The 17,297-nt window shown below is 40.2% G+C and overlaps 1 protein-coding gene across 7 annotated transcripts in view; it reads right to left on the bottom strand.

The window, feature by feature from the left end:
• Positions 1-17,297, bottom strand: part of IPCEF1 (interaction protein for cytohesin exchange factors 1) — a 203,853-nt gene that overhangs the window by 121,838 nt on the left and 64,718 nt on the right. For 2 of the 7 annotated variants that reach the window (XM_050786801.1, XM_050786805.1), the window contains exon 2: positions 10,077-10,120. The exons of 4 other annotated variants lie outside the window; for them this stretch is intronic. The gene's annotated coding sequence lies outside the window, so the exon portion shown is untranslated. Of the gene's footprint in view, positions 1-10,076; positions 12,181-17,297 lie in introns of those variants that run through there. One more of the 7 variants, XM_050786803.1, reaches the window with a different exon arrangement.

Here is a 17,297-nt window from a genome sequence, read left to right as displayed (position 1 = left end):
AAGATGTATAAGACTTCAATGAAGAAATCAATTTTTGAAAGAAACTTTAAAAAGGTATAAATAAATGGAAAGATGTGTTCATTCATTGGAAGAGTCAATATTGTGAAGATGACTCTGGCTAGTGCTTTTCCTTTGCCGTTATCTTCATTATTCTGTGGTCATAAGGATATTGTCCTACTTTTCCTTCTACAAATTTTATTGCCTTGTCTTCCTTATTAGATCTACAATATACTTGGAATTGATTTTCTATTATGGTTTCAAATAGGGGTCAAGTTTCATCTTTTAAATTAATAGCCAATTATGTCAGTATCATCTATTGAAAATACTGTCATTTCCCCCACTGGTTCTAACCATAAAGGAAAAGCTGTAAGTTGAAACATATTAGAATTAAGAATTCCCATTCATCAAAAGACAACCTTAGGGACCGAGAAAACAAGCAAATGAATGAGAAGAAATATGTGCCATACATATAACTTGCATGAGGCCATGCATCCAGAATCTATAAAGAACTCCCATGAATCAATAAGGAACAGGCAGAAAACCTAAGACAAAAATGAGAAAAGACTTACTGGCCTTTGACCAAAGAGGAACATCAATTAGCCAGTATATATAGGAGAGACACTAAACCTCATTAACGATCAGGGAAATGCAAGGCAGAACAGCAATGAAACATAATTAAACAGCCACCAAAACAGTGTAATTTTAAAAGACTGACAGTGCCAAGCGTTGGCAACATTGTAGAACCAGTGAAAACTCAAAATATTGCCAGTGGAAAATTATTTTGGAAAAGTGTTTGGTAACACTTGCTAAGGTTAATTATATGCATAGTCTATGCCCACAACCTTTAAGGTGTACATGCCTCAGATATGTGTGCAAATGTATGCTGAAAATGTGTAACAATGATTCTATCCAGTTCATTAATAACAACCAGAACAAAAAAACAGGGCTGGGCATGGTGGCTCAGGCCTATAATCCCAGTGCTTTGAGAGGCCAACATGGGAGGATCACTGGAGGCCAGAAGCTCAAGACCAGCCTGGGAAACAAAGTGAAACTCTATGTCTACAAAGAAGTAAATCATTAAAAAAATTGTTTAAAAAAAAAACAAAAGAACAAAACAAATGTGCATCAATGGGAAAATGAATAAATTGTGATATAGTCATTACAATGAACTACATAGCAATCAAAAAGAAAAAGACTACTTCTACCCACAGTGACATAATGTTGAGGGAAAGAAGCTAGACACAAAAGAATATAAATGATATGATTCCATTTATATAAAATAATACAGCAGCCAAAACTAGATCATAGTGTTTAGGGAAGTGTACTCGGCTCATAAAATTATAACAAAATGCAACCACAATGACCACAAATGGCAGGAGAGTGGTAACCTTTGAGGAGGAGTCAGGAATTATTTATTACAAGGGGTGCAAGAGGGGATTCGGGATCCCAATGGTATCCTATTTCTTGACTCAAGTGGCAGTTGCAAGAATGAACACTTCATGATAAATCATCTAGCTATTCCATTTTTTTCATGTTTTCCACTGTATGTATGTTATATTTCAAAATAAAAGTCATTTTGAAAAGTAAGAACCAGGCCAGATGCTATGGCTTATACCTGTAATCCTAACACTTTGGGAGGCCAGGATGGAATGATCATTTGAGGCCAGGAGTTTGAGACCAGCTTGGGCAACATAGTGAGAATCCCCATCTCAACAGAACAATTTAAAAATTAAGTCCAGGTGCAGTGGCTCACACCTGCAATCCCAGCACTTAGGGAGGCCGAGGCGGGCAGATCACTTGAGGTCAGGAGTTCAAGACCAACCTGGCCAAGATGGTGAAACCCCGTGCCTACTAAAACACACACACACACACACACACACACACACAAAAATTGCCAGGCGTGGTGGTGTACATCTGTAATCCCAGCTACTTGGGAGGCTGAGGCAGGAGAATTGCCTGAACCCGGGAGGTGGAGGTTGCAGTGAGCCGAGATCACAACACTGCACTCCAGCCTGGGTAACACAGCAAGACCCCATCTCTAAAAAAAAAAAAAAATTCAAAAAGTAGCCCTGTGTGGTATTGCATGCCTGTAATCCTAGCTACTTAGGAGGCTGAGATGGGAGGATCACTTGAGCCCAGGAGTTTGAGGGTGCAGTGAGCCATACTGCATTCTAGCCTGGATAGCAATGTGAAACCTTGTCTCTAAATAAATAAATAAATTCTTGTTGAAGACTTTAGTTTTCCTTGAAGCGAAATGGGCAAGCTTGGCCAGGCATGGTGGTTCAAGCCCGTAATCCCAGCATTTTGGGAGGCCGAGGAGGGTGGATCACCTGAGGTTAGGAGTTCGAGACCAGCCTGGCCAACATGATGAAACCCCATCTCTACTAAAAATACAAAAAATTAGCCAGACGTGGTGGCTCACAACCTGTAATCCCAGCTACTCGGGAGGCTGAGGCAGGAGAATAACCTGAACCCAGAAGGTGGAGGTTGCAATGAGCCAAGATGGCACCATTGCTCTCCAGCCTGGGCAACAAGAGTGAAACTCCATCTCAACAACAACAACACAAAAAAATAGCCTGGCATGCTGGCACTTGTCTGTAATCCTATACTTGGGAGGCTGAGGCAGGAGAATAACTTGAACCTGGGAAGCGGAGGTGGCAGTGAGCTGAGATTGTGCCGTTGCACACCAACCTGGGTGACAGAGCAAGACTCTGTCTCAAAATAAAATAAATAAATAAATAAATAAATAAAATGAATGGCTTTGTAGGGTTCTGATCTGACAAACACATTAACAGCTCTGGCTCCAGCACTGAGAACAGACTGAAAGAGAGAAAAGACATAAACAGAGAAACCAATTAAGAGGCTACTGGAATGATCCAGGGAAGAGATTACAATGTCATCTCTTTTGCTGGACCAGAGTGGTAGCAGCAGAAGTGGTAAGAAGTAGATGGATCAAAGTACTTACTCCTCTTTGTCACAGTGACCAATCCAGAAAGGAGTATGTGCATCAAGTCAAGATAATCAGGAAATCCTGTCTGAAATATTGGGAAAGAGATTTGTCCCTTTTTTCTGGGGTGTCAGCCATGAATGCCCTGCAAACCTGGAGTTAGCAGTGGTCACCTTTGTGAAATGGTGGAGAAAAGAGATTGAAAATGAAGCCACAACAGCAGGAAGCAGAACCCAGGGAGAGAGTGGAAAAAATCTTCTATGCTACAAAATAGTCAATCCCACAAATTTTCAAGGATGTACATTTGAGGGCAGGGCGCGGTACCTCATTCCTGTAATCCCAGCACTTTGGGAGGCCGAGGTGGGTGGATCACCTGAGGTCAGGAGTTCGGAACCAGCCTGGTCAACATGGTGAAACCCCGTCTCTACTAAAAATACAAAAAAAAAAAAATTAGCCAGGCATGCTGGTGCATGCCTGTAATCCCAGCTACTCAGGAGGCTGAGGCAGGAGAATCACTTGAACCTGGGAGGCGGAGGTTGAAATCAGCTGCATTGCACTCCAGCCTGGGGCATTAGAGCAAAACTCCATCTCAAAAACAAAAAACAAAACCAAACAAAAACAAAAGGCCAGGCATGGGAGCTCACACCTGTAATCCCAGCACTTTGGGAGGCCGAGGCGGGTGGATCACAAGGTCAGGAGATGGAGACCATCTTGGCTAACTCAGTGAAACCCTGTCTCTACTAAAAATACAAAAGTTAGCCAGGCACGGTGGTGGGCACCTGTAATCCCAGCTACTTGGGAGGCTGAGGCAGGAGAATGGTGTGAACCCGGGAGGTGGAGCTTACAGTGAGCCGACATTGTGCCACTGCACTCCAGCCTGGGCGACAGAGCAAGACTCCGTCTCAAAAAATACAAACAAATACAATACAATACAACACAATACAATACAATACAATACAATACAATACAATACAATACAATACAATACGATGTAAGTTTGAATATATCTTGTGAAATTTCAGAATTTCAAAGTATACAGAGAATTCTAAAAGTTTACAGACAGAACAAAAATGTTCTATCTCTAAAGAAACAAGAACAGCATTAGAACTTGCATTTCTCATGCAAGATGAGCTGCTGAAGGACATGGGGACAATACCTTTGAAGTTCTGAGTGAAAATAAATTTGTACATAAAGTTCTATATCCAACCAAACACACAATCAAGTGTGAGTGCAAAATAAGCATATTTTAGACATGTTTGTTTATTCCTTATGTGCCCTATGTGAAAACATTGCTTGGTAAAATACTTTAATAAACTGACAAATACATTTAAAAAGAAAAACGTGAGATAGAAGAAGGAAAAGAACATGAGATTAAGATTCAGGGAAAGATGAGCATATAATTAAAAAAAGATGTACACATAAAATACAATCTACTGAAACTACGCAAGTATAGTTTCATATTTCCAGCTTGATATCCCTTAAATTGATTTTGCAATCAATCCTCACACATTTGCAGTTACATTTAATTTCAAGTAATGATTTTGTTGGGAAAAAAGAAAGTACCATTAATAACACCAATGAAGTCTACAAACAGATGAAGGCTAAAATGTAACTAGACATTTTTCCGCTGTTGATGATATCTATGCCTTCACTAATTCCTTCTTCATAATCTTTGTTTCACTTGTTCTCACCTAAACTTAGAAAGTAAAAAATGTGAAGTTAATTTTAAAATATTAAAATAACCCAATTACCTGGCAGAGCAGAAGGAATTGTAAGTGTGACTGATTTAGAAAGGAAAGGTGTTGTATAGAGACACTGGATGTGATAACTTTGCAGCACATAAAATCAGATAAGAAATTGCTACTGTGCTCTATGTCTAGTTCTCCTCTTCTTCTTCAGCCCCCAAGAAGACCTCCCAGGCCCATGCAGTTAGGAGAGGCCATGTGAGTTGTTCTGACCAATGGGGACTGGGCAGAGGTGATGTCATCACTTTGTGTCTGGAGAAGAGTATGAGTGCCCCACACCCTCCTGTGTCATGGCCAACTCTGAAGCCACCTATTGACATGGTGGTGTTGCAGGATGGTGGCGCTTTCATCAGCCTGAATCCTTGAGTGATTATGTGGAGTAGAGGAGCCCTTCCCTCCTGACTGAACATAGAGTTTGGGTAAGAAATCAGAGTTACAGTCAGGCACAGTGGCTCACGCCTATAATCTCAGCACTTTGGGAGGCTGAGGCGGGTGGACCACAAGGTCAGGAGATCGAGACCATCTTGGCCAACAAGGTGAAACCCCGTCTCTACTAAAAATTAGCCAGGCATGGTGGTGTGTGCCTGTAGTCCCAGCTACTCGGGAGACTGAGGCAGCAGAATCGCTTGAACCCGGGGGGGAGAGGTTGCAGTGAGCCAAGATCGTGCCACTGCACTCCAGCCTGGGTAACAGAGTGAGACTCCGACTCAAAAAAAAAAAAAAAAGAAATCAGAGTTACTCGAGAGTTAATTTCAGCATAACACAGTCTAGTCTAATAAGAGCTCCTGTGCCTCATTAATTATTAACAAAAGTCTTTTCCATATTTCTTCAAGCTCTATTTAAATTTTTTCTGTGTAAACTGACATACACCCAAGGTAGGTAGTTGCCTTTTTTAACAGTTTGGCTGGAAGGTGATTTTATTAGGAAAGACATTGATCTCTCTACTGAGGATAATAAACTCAGGGAAAATGAAAATGGCAACAAGAAACCTTTCGCTTGCTGAGAAAACTTCATCTTTTCTTTTCTCTTTTCCTCACTGTCTACCTATAATAAATGCAGAAAATTTTCTGAGGAAATGCCCTATTAATGTGTGGAAATAATCTCAAAACATTTAGAGATTTTTCAGTTAGTACCTCATCATTCTTGAAATTGGATTCTATGTTTTAGAAAGCTATACCCATATTTTTGAGCTAAAATTTTAAAAAAGCAAAAGTATTATTAACCAGGAAAACAATAGCTCCAATGTTAACCTGCCCTCTCAATAATCTGAAAAGCTTACAGATACTGTTTTCAAGAAATAATGTCCATATAAGTATTCTTTTGCCAGTTCTTTTTTTGTAATCTAGCTGCCCACATTCTTGTTCATATTGTTATATTTTACACACATATGCACAAAAATTATGAGCCTTCAAGAAGAAAATACATGTGGTCATCTATTTCTTCGCTGCCAGCATACAAGTTTTTAACACAGAGTTTATTTTAAAATAAGGCAAGAAACCCTTGGAGTCTGAGTTGTTTCTTTATTAGAGGTGTGAGACCTGGCCCCACACGTTTCTGTTCTGGAAAAAGTCCATTGACACCTTGAATCACTTGGTAACATAAATGAAAATTAAGCCGTCCCTAGAACATAAGTTTCATAGGCCATAGCAAGTAAAAAATAGTAAGAAAAATATAACCTGATGTTCAAATGCATTCACATAAAACTTCACAATATTTACTGCCCAGCAGGAATATGTCAAAATAATTAGACAAGCATTCTGTACTTAAGAAATCTGTGGAGAACTCAAAATAATTATGGGGCCAAAAATGTAGGCACATGTGAATGAAAACTAAATAGGAACTGTTTGCTCCCACTACACACCCTTGAACTAAGAACTATGTCTATTACACACCAGGACCTGTCGAGGTTGGGGGGCAAGAAGAGGGAGAGCATTAGGAAAAATAACTAATGCCTGTGGGGCTTAAAACCTAGATGACGGGTTGATAGATGCAGCATACCACCATGGAACATGTATACCCATGTAACAAACCTGCACGTTCTGCACATGTATCCCAGAACTTAAAATAAAATAAAATTTTTTTAAAAAGAACTATGTTGGTAATATATTAGAATGACTAGATAAACAAGATTCCTTTAGTATTGCTTAATGACAAGATTAAAAGATGAAAATTGTTAACATGCTTTTGCATCAAGTTGGAGGACATTTTATTATCCTAGTAACTGGTTCAAGACTTTCTCTTATGTAAACATTTGACTTTGCTAGAAAAATATCATAAGAAGCCCCTTTGTCATAAAATCTGAAATCCAGCGGTGTTTGGATGTATGTGGAAAGACCTGCAATGAGGCAGGGAGGGGAAGAGGAGAGGTGGAGCCTGGAAAATGGGGAGAGCAGTGTGATGGAAGAAAAGACACCACAAAGTCAATTTCAGTAGAAAGTGGTGAAGAGTCTGAGCTTTGCCTTGACGTTTGCATCAGGTGGAACCAAGGCAGTATATAAGGACACCTGAAGAAGTAAGTTGCTGGGAATAAAGGCCATGGCTGATGACCAGATAATTCATCACCATCTGATATGGTTTGACCCTGTGTCCCTACCCAAATCTCATGTTGAATTATGATCTTCAGTGTTGAAAGAGGGGCCTGGTGGGAGGTGACTGGATCATGGGGGTGGATTTTCTCTTGTTGTTCTCATGACAATGAGTGAGTTCTCATGAGATCTGGTTGTTTAAAAGTGTATAACAGATCGCTTGAGCTCAGGAGTTTGAGGTCAGTCTGGGCAACATAGCAAAGCCCCCTTTCTTTTTTTTTAAATTAAAAAATAAAAATAAATAAAATATAAAAAGTGTGTAGCACTTTCCCCTTCTCTCTCTCTCTCTCTCTCGTTCTGCTATGTGAAGACTGTGCCTACTTCCCCTTTGCCTTCCGCCATGATTGTAAGTTTCCTGACACCTCCCCAGCCATGCTTCCTGTACAGCCTGTGGAACAGTGAGCCAATTAAACCTTCTTTCTTTATAAATGTCCCAGTCTCAGGTAGTTCTTTATAGCAGTGTGGGAATGGACTAATATATCGTCATAACTAATATTTATTAAGTGCTTAATTATGCACCAGATATTGTTCTAAGAGCTGTATTCATATTAACTCATTAAATCCTTACATCAGCTATGGGTACTAATACTGTCTCCATTTAACAGATAAGGAAAGTGAAGTGCATACAAGTTAAGCAACTTGCCCAAGGTCATACAGATTGGTGTGTATTTGTGTCACAGATAAGACTCAAACCCCAGAACTCTGAGCTCAGAGCCTCCCCTTTGGACCACTGTGCTATCTCTTATTTTATTACAAGAGACTATAAAGTTCATCGAATTCAGTCTTCCAACAAACGCGGTTTCTTATAACAAGCCATGTTCTTACTAGATGGCCACTGTCATGGGAGGTCCCTAATCTGACAGTCAGAAGTGTTATACTGGAAAACATACTTGACAACTTTTGAAGACAGTAAAATGACCCACTTTTGTCAATACCTTAGGGTAATCAGTTTTGTATATCATCAATGAAAAGTATTGAGTATAAAAAGCATCACTTGACATTCCTCAACAAAACATCAGATTTTACGGTAAATAAAGCATTCTCTACTGCAGAAGACAATGCAGAAGACAATCTTACTGACTGACTCATGAGTAAATGCGTGTCTTTCATATACATGTTGAAACAACAGAATTTATGTCTTAGAAGACGTCTGAACCACTAAGGTATGCACCAAAGCTAATTTGCATGTCCATGAGTTGGACAACCAGGACAACGGGTTTTACTAACTACAGAGTAAGAAAGAGAAGGGCAATGGTCACCAGAAAGCACAATGGTGACTCATGAGTTATGACTAACAGTGTTTCAAAGACAGTTGCAACATTATTGGAAATGGTAGAAACTACATACTGGGGACAATAGTGATTATTTTCTGGGTCATAGGAAATAATAGCATTTAAGTTATTGCTTAATGACTTAAGCAATTCTGGTAAATTTACCAGAATTTCAATTATATCTATAGAGTCACAAAAAGATGTGTCCTTAATAGATAACTGTGGGCGGCCAGGCACAGTGGCTCACGCCTGTAATCCCAGCACTTTGGAAGGCCGAAGCGGGTGAATCATGAAGTCAGGAGATCAAGACCATCCTGGCCAACATGGTGAAACCCTACCTCTACTAAAAATACAAAAAATTAGCCAGGTGTGGTGGCGGGCGTCTGCAGTCTGAGCTACCAGAGAGCCTGAGGCAGGAGAATGGCATGAACCCGGAAGGTGGAGGTCGCAGTGAGCCGAGATCATGCCACTGCACTCCAGCCTGGAGACAGAGCAAGACTCCATCTCAAAAAAAATAAGATAACTGGAAAAGAATACTTCCTTTGAATTCCTCAGCAAGTTTAAAATTGTGTTTCATCTTTGGAAAAAAAAATGAATTAAGGCTTAGTGCAATGGCTCACGCCTATAATCCTAGCTCTTTGGGAGGCTGAGGCAAGAAGATCACTGTAGATCAGGAGTTAGAGATCAGCTTGGGCAACATAACGAGATCCCGTCTTTACAAAAAATTTTAAAAATTAGCTGGGCATGGTGGCATACTTGGGAGGCTGAGGTGAGAGAATCACTTGAACCTGGGAGATCAAGGCTGCAGTGAGCCACGATCATGCCACTACACTCCAGTCTGGGGAACAAAGTGAGACATTGTCTCAAAAACAAACAAACAAGAGTTAAACCAAATAAAAGATGGATGCCTCAGTGAGGAGCTAAGACATATAATTCTTTTAAAATCATTTTATAATAGAAAATCAGAGTAATAATGAGAAGAATACACAGGTATTCAACTCCAGTCCTTCCTAGATCATTAGGAATAAACTTATAAACTTTAGAGGTAGGGACATCTTCAGATTGTTTTACTGTTCTACTATAATTATTAAATATAAATATTTAATTGTAATTATTAGTAAATTTGAATCAGTAAGTACTCCATTTCTAGAGCATTCAGTTTATACTTGGGCATCTAAACATGCAATTGCTTGTAAAATAGACTCCTCACATAATTATAGTTCTAAAGTACTTTGATAGTCATGGTATATTCCTTACTCTGAGAGAGGCAAAAAAAAAAAAAAAAAGAATCAACCCATAAATAACTAAATAAATTACTTAATTCTCCCACTGAAAAATAATCTTCAGAGGACCAAAGATAGTAATACTATGAACTTCCCTCTGCATAAATCCTAGACTAGGGATAAACATATCCAGGCTACACTAATTTGATTCACAAACTAGAATAACAAAGTGAAACTCAGGCCTTTCAAGCCATAAATATCACTAAAGAGAAAGAATTTGTTGCAAAGAGTTTTCAATTACATACCAAAAAGTTATGAACTTTCTTGGTCCAGTTCTGTTGTCTTTGACCTTTACAGAAAAAAAAAAAGAGAGACAGAAAAAAGTGAGTCATGAGATTTCTGCCTGGACTCACTCACCTGGGAGAAAATCAGAATCCCACCACATCAACCCCAAGAATAAGCAACAGAATAGTAAGTCAATCATCATGATAATGTTAGGGTAGATAGCTAAGCAAACAAACACAAACAGGTCAGGCAATGTTAAACCATCAGGTGATGGTAAGGTAGTTGTTAAACTGGCGCTCTAAAATAATAATTGGTGGCAGCTGGTGCCAGGGACAGGCAGTCTCCCAATAGGTAGGAAACACTTGAAGTTGGCGATCAGCAGCTTCCTGATAAGATCTCAGGAGTTGGCAAGTGGGCCCAAGTATGTGTACTAAGGGGCAAAATGGCAGAGTTTAACTAGTATATGACCTCCCTCTAGGAACACTCGACTGGTAAGGGAAAACTGCCTCAAGTGAGCATGCACACAACTTCAGTAAATACACTGAGCATGCTCCCCTCCCGAGTGTTGGCAAGCCACTACGCATGCGGAAAGCTAGTCCCAAGGGAAGAATCAGGGGAGGAGAGACAGAAACCCCTGTACCATGCTGATGTATAAAACCCCAAGCCAAAGATCAAACAGGGTACTTGGATCTCTCAAGTTGTCTGCTTGGCACTTTTCCAAATGTCCTTTACTTCTTTTGGTTTGTGCTCTAAAACTTTTTAATAAGCTCTCACTCCTCAAAAACTTGCCTCAGTCTCTCACTCTAAGTCATGCCCCTCAATCGAATTCTTTCCTTCGAAGAGGGAAGAATCAAGTTGGTGCAGACCTGCACAGATTCACCTCTGCTAACAATAACTTCCCGATGTCTCTCTCAAAAAATGAAAACAAAAGTTTTATCTCATAGGAAAGAAGATCTGGGTAGCAAATTATCACAAAATCATTAAACTGAGATCCTCAAACTTGAATTTTTTCTAAAGAGGACAGTAAAAATAATGTTCTGTCCTTTTGAACACACCCCATGATACATTTTTACTTCACTTTTAAATACCACAAAAGATGTGCACGTGGGTTGAGAACTTCTATCTATTTTCCTGGAATTTTTCCAGTGGGAATATATTTCTTTTCTTTTTTTTTTTTTTTTTTTTTTTTTTTTTGAGACAGAGTGTCACTCTGTGGCCCAAGCTGGAATGCAGTGGCACACAATCTCAGCTCACTGTAACCTCCACCTCCCGGGTTCAAGTGATTCTCCTGCCCCAGCCTCCTGAGTAGCTGGGATTACAGGCAAGTGTCACCACGCCCAGCTAATTTTTGTATTTTTAGTAGATACAGGGTTTCGCCATTTTGGTCAGGCTGGTCTTGAACTCCTGACCTTGTGATCTGCCCGCCTCTGGCCTCCCAAAGTGCTGGGATTACAGGCATGAGCCACGGCGCCCAGCCAGTGGGAATATGCTTCAAATTAGTAACAATAATCCTGTTCATTGCCTAAAAGCATACATTTATAAAAACACAGATTTTTCTTTTTTAAAATCTATATATCGGCATCTCACAGAAAAATAAAATTGCAGGAAGACATGCTCTGTAATGGACATATTTCAAGATCTGTATTTTAATAACTCTATCTACTTGAGTACTTGGATTTTTTCTTTTTAAATTTTTTTTCCAAAATTGTATTTTGAAAATGTTTAAAACTGTAGAAAGGTTGTAGGAATAGGTAGCAATGAACAACTAGATGGCCTTCACCTTGATTCCCAAATTATGACACTTTTCCACATTTGCTTTATCTCTCTGCATATCTAAATATTTTGCTGAACCATTTGAGTCACTTGTAGACATAAAGATGCTTCAACCCCTATATACTTCAGCATATACCTCCTAAGAGCAATGATCCCACCATAGTTACATAATAATGGTCACACTCAGGAAATTTTCTTTTTTTTTTTGAGATGGAGTCTTGCTCTGTGGCCCAGGCTGGAGTACAGTGGTGTGATCTCGGCTCACTGCAAGCTCCACCTCCCAGGTTCACACCATTCTCCTGCCTCAGCCTCCTGAGTAGCTGGGACTACAGGTGCCCACCACCACGCCTGGCTAAATTTTTTTTGTACTTTAATAGAGATGGGGTTTCACCATGTTAGCAAGGATGGTCTTGATCTCCTGACCTCGTGATCCACCCACCTCGGCCTCCCAAAGTGCTGGGATTACAGGCTTGAGCCACCATGCCCAGCCACACTCAGAAAATTTTAAATTGACACAATGCAATCAATATACAGTCTAAATGGTCAATTGTATCACTGATGTCTGTTTCAGGGTGGAAGATCTGTTATATTTTATTTTAAATCCTGAATTTAATCAGGGATCACCAAGGCATGTCTACAGTCTCCTTTTACCTTTCATGACACGTTTTTGTAGAGTCCAGGCCAGTTGCTTTACCTAACACCCCTCAATTTGGATTTGACTGACTGTTCCTTCACAACTAGGTTAAACATTTCTGGCAGAGGTACCCACAGGTTGGAATGCTTTCCTTGTTTTTATACATTCGGAAAACCACGTAACAGGTTGGATTAATATTTCCTTTCAATCACTTAATAACACTTAGTGATTGTCTCGTATAAAGTAAATTTAGTGCCACAGTTTGCAATTTACAAAATGCTTTCATATGGATTAATTTATGCAATTTGCACTACAATCCCATGAGGTAGGTGTTTTATTTTGGTCATCTTTTCTCTTCTGAATGGAATTTTATTCAAGTTCATACAATCAGCAAGTCTAGTTCAGTGGCCAAAATTTAAGTATAGAATTCCTATAAAAATCACCCTGGAGTAAGAAACCCTCTATTTTCTGTCAAATAAATCCAGATCCCTTTTTCTGTTTTGCAACCTGTACTCCCTGTTGTCCAAACCCTTTGCCTTACAGTTCTTATTTTGTGGTGTTAAATTACAAGGTAGTGAGGCATCATGATTTATCTAAACATTTCCAACCATGATTATTTCAAATTATAACAGTTAAACCAGAAACAATGGGAAAAATGGGTATTAACTTAAAAGTGGCGATATGTTAAAATAAATGGGTGTTAGCTGTATCGAGTAAGCTAACACTCAAAGTCACTGGCTTTTCTTCGTTTTTGCCTCTGCTTTGGTGCAAGTAATACTGTGCTAGCTCTTTCTCCCCAGAACAAGATCTTATGTCACTTCCTCCTACTTTCCAAAGCAATGAAAACAGTATTTCCTAATGTAGTCATCTGTATGTTTACAAAAACTCTCTAGCATATTAAATTAGGTAGTTTTTTTTATTTACTTTTTGCCTTGGGGGCCTCACAATTGCAGTGTTGTTTAGCCTAGAATCAAGTCAAGAAAAGTTTGGGAATCAGTGTATGTAACTTGAGTCACAACCTATAACATGAATCTCTAAAAGACATTCCAGCCAGAAAGAGAAACAAACAGGTTTCCCAACCTATAGCTCAAGGGTACTGACACGGGCAAAAGCCAGACAAGGTTTAGAGTGATACTGAAATCTAAAAAGCAGTACCACCCAAGTCCAGGTCAGCGCAACTGCAGATGCTTATCTGGGTGGCATTAGACTCAGATGTACCATCTAAATCATTTTCAGTATAGAAAGATATTCAAGAAAATAGGGTGCAATGGTCCACTGACAAAAACCACTTTACTAAACCTCAAGCTGAGATAACAGATCAAGATCCGTTCACTGCTTCATCAGTGCACCATTTCTCTAACACTCAGTGATCTGAATATCTCACTTCAAAGTAAAAGAGCAATTAGAGCAATTTAAAATGTCTGAATAACGAGTGTGATATTGTTATTGTCCAGTGTTCAATTTCATAAAGAAGCAGGAACAGACTCCTGAAAAATATCCAGAGAAAGAAATGAACTATCTTTTCCACTTCCACAGAGCTCTTCAAGCATTACATAACTTTCTTTTGAATTGGCATATTAGGCATCCCCTAAAAGAAAACTCTATACTGGAATCCCAAGGAAAGCATTATTCTTATTCTTCATTTGAATTACTTTTTAGGCCAAATACAGTAAAGGAAGTTGCATTGATGATTGTGCTTAAATATATAAATTGTGGCAAGACAGGGAGCAGTAAGAAATGTTTTAACTGTGAAGTCTTTGATAGAACATGTATCATTCATTTTTCCCCACTAATCCTCAACAGACTCCTATTATCTTCAAATAATAACAAGAGAGGCTGCCTGCCATTAATTTAATCACTGTAATTTCCTAAGAAATAAAGACTGATGTCTATTGAAAATTATTCCAATTATGTCTTTGAACATGAGTTCAAAACTGGTAAAATTACCACTTTCAACAATATATTAACCTCCTAATTGTTATTAGTTATTCTCACAATCCTCTCAGAGCAAAGAATGACACTGGGGCCCTATTTTTTTATTCAACTTTGAGACACAATTATTTTTAAAACTTTGCTCAAGTTCAACCCACTTCAGGTATAATCTAACTCTTTAAAATACATCCTAAGAAGCAATTTCTCTGCTTAAAAACAAAAACTGTGCCGAATCCTTTTTATTGTATCATGTAAAATCAAACTACGTAACCACTTGAAAATAAGTAGAAGTAGATAAAAGTAAAGAAATCTCACAAAAACACCAATGATAAAAGTACTGGAGGCTGGATGCAGTAGGTTATGCCTGTAATCCCAGCACTTTGGGAGGTCAAGGCTGGGGGATTGTTTGACCTCAGTGAGACAGCCAAGTATAAAGGGGTTCCCCGAGAACCTTCGACTGGCCTTTGCACAGGGAGGCGTGGGCACTGGGGTGGAGCCACGGAATTTCACACCATTTGCAGAGGGGAGGATTCTGGGGTAGTAACTGGGAATTCAATCTGTGAGGCAGGAAGCCTACCAGCAGAACTCTCGCTTTGCTGAGAGTCCCTGTTTCCCTTTTTATTTCCTTTTTGCCCAATAAACCCTGCCCTTCTCACCCTTCAAAGTGCCTGCGAGCCTAATCTTTCATGGTTGTGTGACAAGAACTCAGCTCTTAGCTGAACTAAAGAGAAAGTCCTTCACCACCAGGAGTTCAAGATCACCCTGGGCAACAGAGTGAGACCCCACCTCTTTTAAAAAATAAAATATAAAAATTATTTTTTAAAGAAAGTACTTGGCTGGGCATGGTGACTCACGCCTGTAATCCCAGCACTTTGGGAAGCCGAGGCAGGCAGATCATGAGGTCAGGAGATCGAGACCTGCCTGGCTAACATGGTGAAACCCTGTCTCTACTAAAACTACAAAAAATTGGCCGGGTGTGGTGGTGGGCACCTGTAGTTCCAGCTACTCGGGAGGCTGAGGCAGGAGAATGGTGTGAACTTGGGAGGTGGAGATAGCAGTGAGCTGAAATTGCACCACCGCACTCCAGCCTGGGAGACAGAGCGAGACTCCACCTCAAAAAAAAAAAAAAAAAAGAAAGTACTAATAGCCAACATTTGTTAAGCTCTGATTATTTAATTTGTACAGTCATGTGCTAGATGCTGCTGATGCATTAAATATTTCATTTTCACAGCAACCCTGTGAAGGTGGTGCTGTTTTTACAAATGAAGACCACTGCCCTGGCATCTGCCACTCTGGCTGCTGTTGACTGCTCTGTTGGCAGCTGCCACTCCATTGCTCATGGGTGGCTGCTGTGCTGCCCCCAACCTCTTCTGGACACCCCCATCTCACCACAGCCACCCACCAACACACACACACCTCTTTCTGCTCATTATTTTGATGAGGACTTTCCATAGTGGCACACACTTTGCTGTGGGCATTGTTGGCACACACTTTGCTGTGGGCATTGTTGGCACACACTTTGCTGTGGGCATTGCTCGGGGAACAGAGAGCACAGGGGGTCTAGGTCAGCAACGCCTGCACAAGGATCTGCTGCCTCTTCCCACACTGCTAGACTTCTTGGCTTATCTTGGTTTTTGCCAGCAGCCCCATGGCTCTCCCTCCAGTCCAGCCTTTTGTGAGTCTCAGTCCATCGGCTAAGTCTGTACATGTCTAAACAAAAACTGCAGAGAAGTTTAGCCTCTCTTCCCCAGAGCTTTGGGACTCTTGCAATACTCCTGGTCATGCCTGTGTCCTGAACTGTCTGGAGCTCTCTGACAGCCAGGAGGTGGCTGCCTGTCACACACATATGCACACATACACACACACACACACACACACATACTCTTAGCAGTTGGTTGGTCGCCACCTAATGTAGCAGGTCATGTTAGCACACTGTCTTCTCTGACTATCGGGGGAACCCATCCCCAATATTTCAACGTAGGTTCTTTCTATTTTGGGAGTAGGTCACCACATGCTTCAAGGGGCAAATGGCAGAGCAAAGATCATATGCTTCTGAGGAAACAGGGCAAGGGCAAAATCAGAAACTCCTGATAAGGGTCTGTGTTCAGCAGTGCATGTATTGTCTTGATAAACATCTTAACAGAAAACGGGGTTCAAGAGCAGAGAACCGGTCTGACCAAAAATTTACCAGGCTGGAGTTGCCCAATCCTAGTAAGCCTGAGGGTACAGCAGGAGATCAGGGCATATCTCAGTGCTTATCTCAACCACATAGGACAGACATCCCCAGAGCAGCCATTTATAGACCTCCCCCAGGAATGCAATTCTCTTCCCAGAGTCTTAATATCAATATTCCTTGCTAGGAAAAGAAATTAGCAATATCTTTCCTACTTGCACATCCATTTATAGGCTCTCTTCAAGAAGAAAAATATGGCTCTTTTTGCCTGACCCTACAGGCAGTCAGACCTTATGGTTGTCTTCCCTTGCTCTCTAAAATCGCTGTTATTCTGTTCTTTTTCAAGGTGCACTGATTTCATATTGTTCAAACACATGTTTTACAATCAATTTGTACAGTTAACACAATCATTACAGTGGTCCTGAGGTGACATACATCCTCAGCTTACAAAGATAACAGGATTAAGAGATTAAAATAAAGACAGGTGTAAGAAATTATGAAAGTATTATTTGGGAACGGATAAATGTCCATGAAATCTTCACAATTTATGTTCCTCTGCCGTGGCTCCAGCTGGTCCCTCCGTTCGGGGTCCCTGACTTCCCACAACACCTGATACTGTTCAAAATATTAGTCCCAAATTATTAGCTATATGAGTTGAGAGCTACTACTCTCAAACATCTCAGTGTTCTGAGTCTAAATATGCTGTGGACTCTGCACGTACATTTCATG

This window comes from Macaca thibetana, chromosome 4 (genome assembly GCF_024542745.1).
Source record: "Macaca thibetana thibetana isolate TM-01 chromosome 4, ASM2454274v1, whole genome shotgun sequence".
Taxonomy (NCBI): domain Eukaryota; kingdom Metazoa; phylum Chordata; class Mammalia; order Primates; family Cercopithecidae; genus Macaca; species Macaca thibetana.
This window is presented reverse-complemented; position numbering and strand designations above follow the sequence as displayed.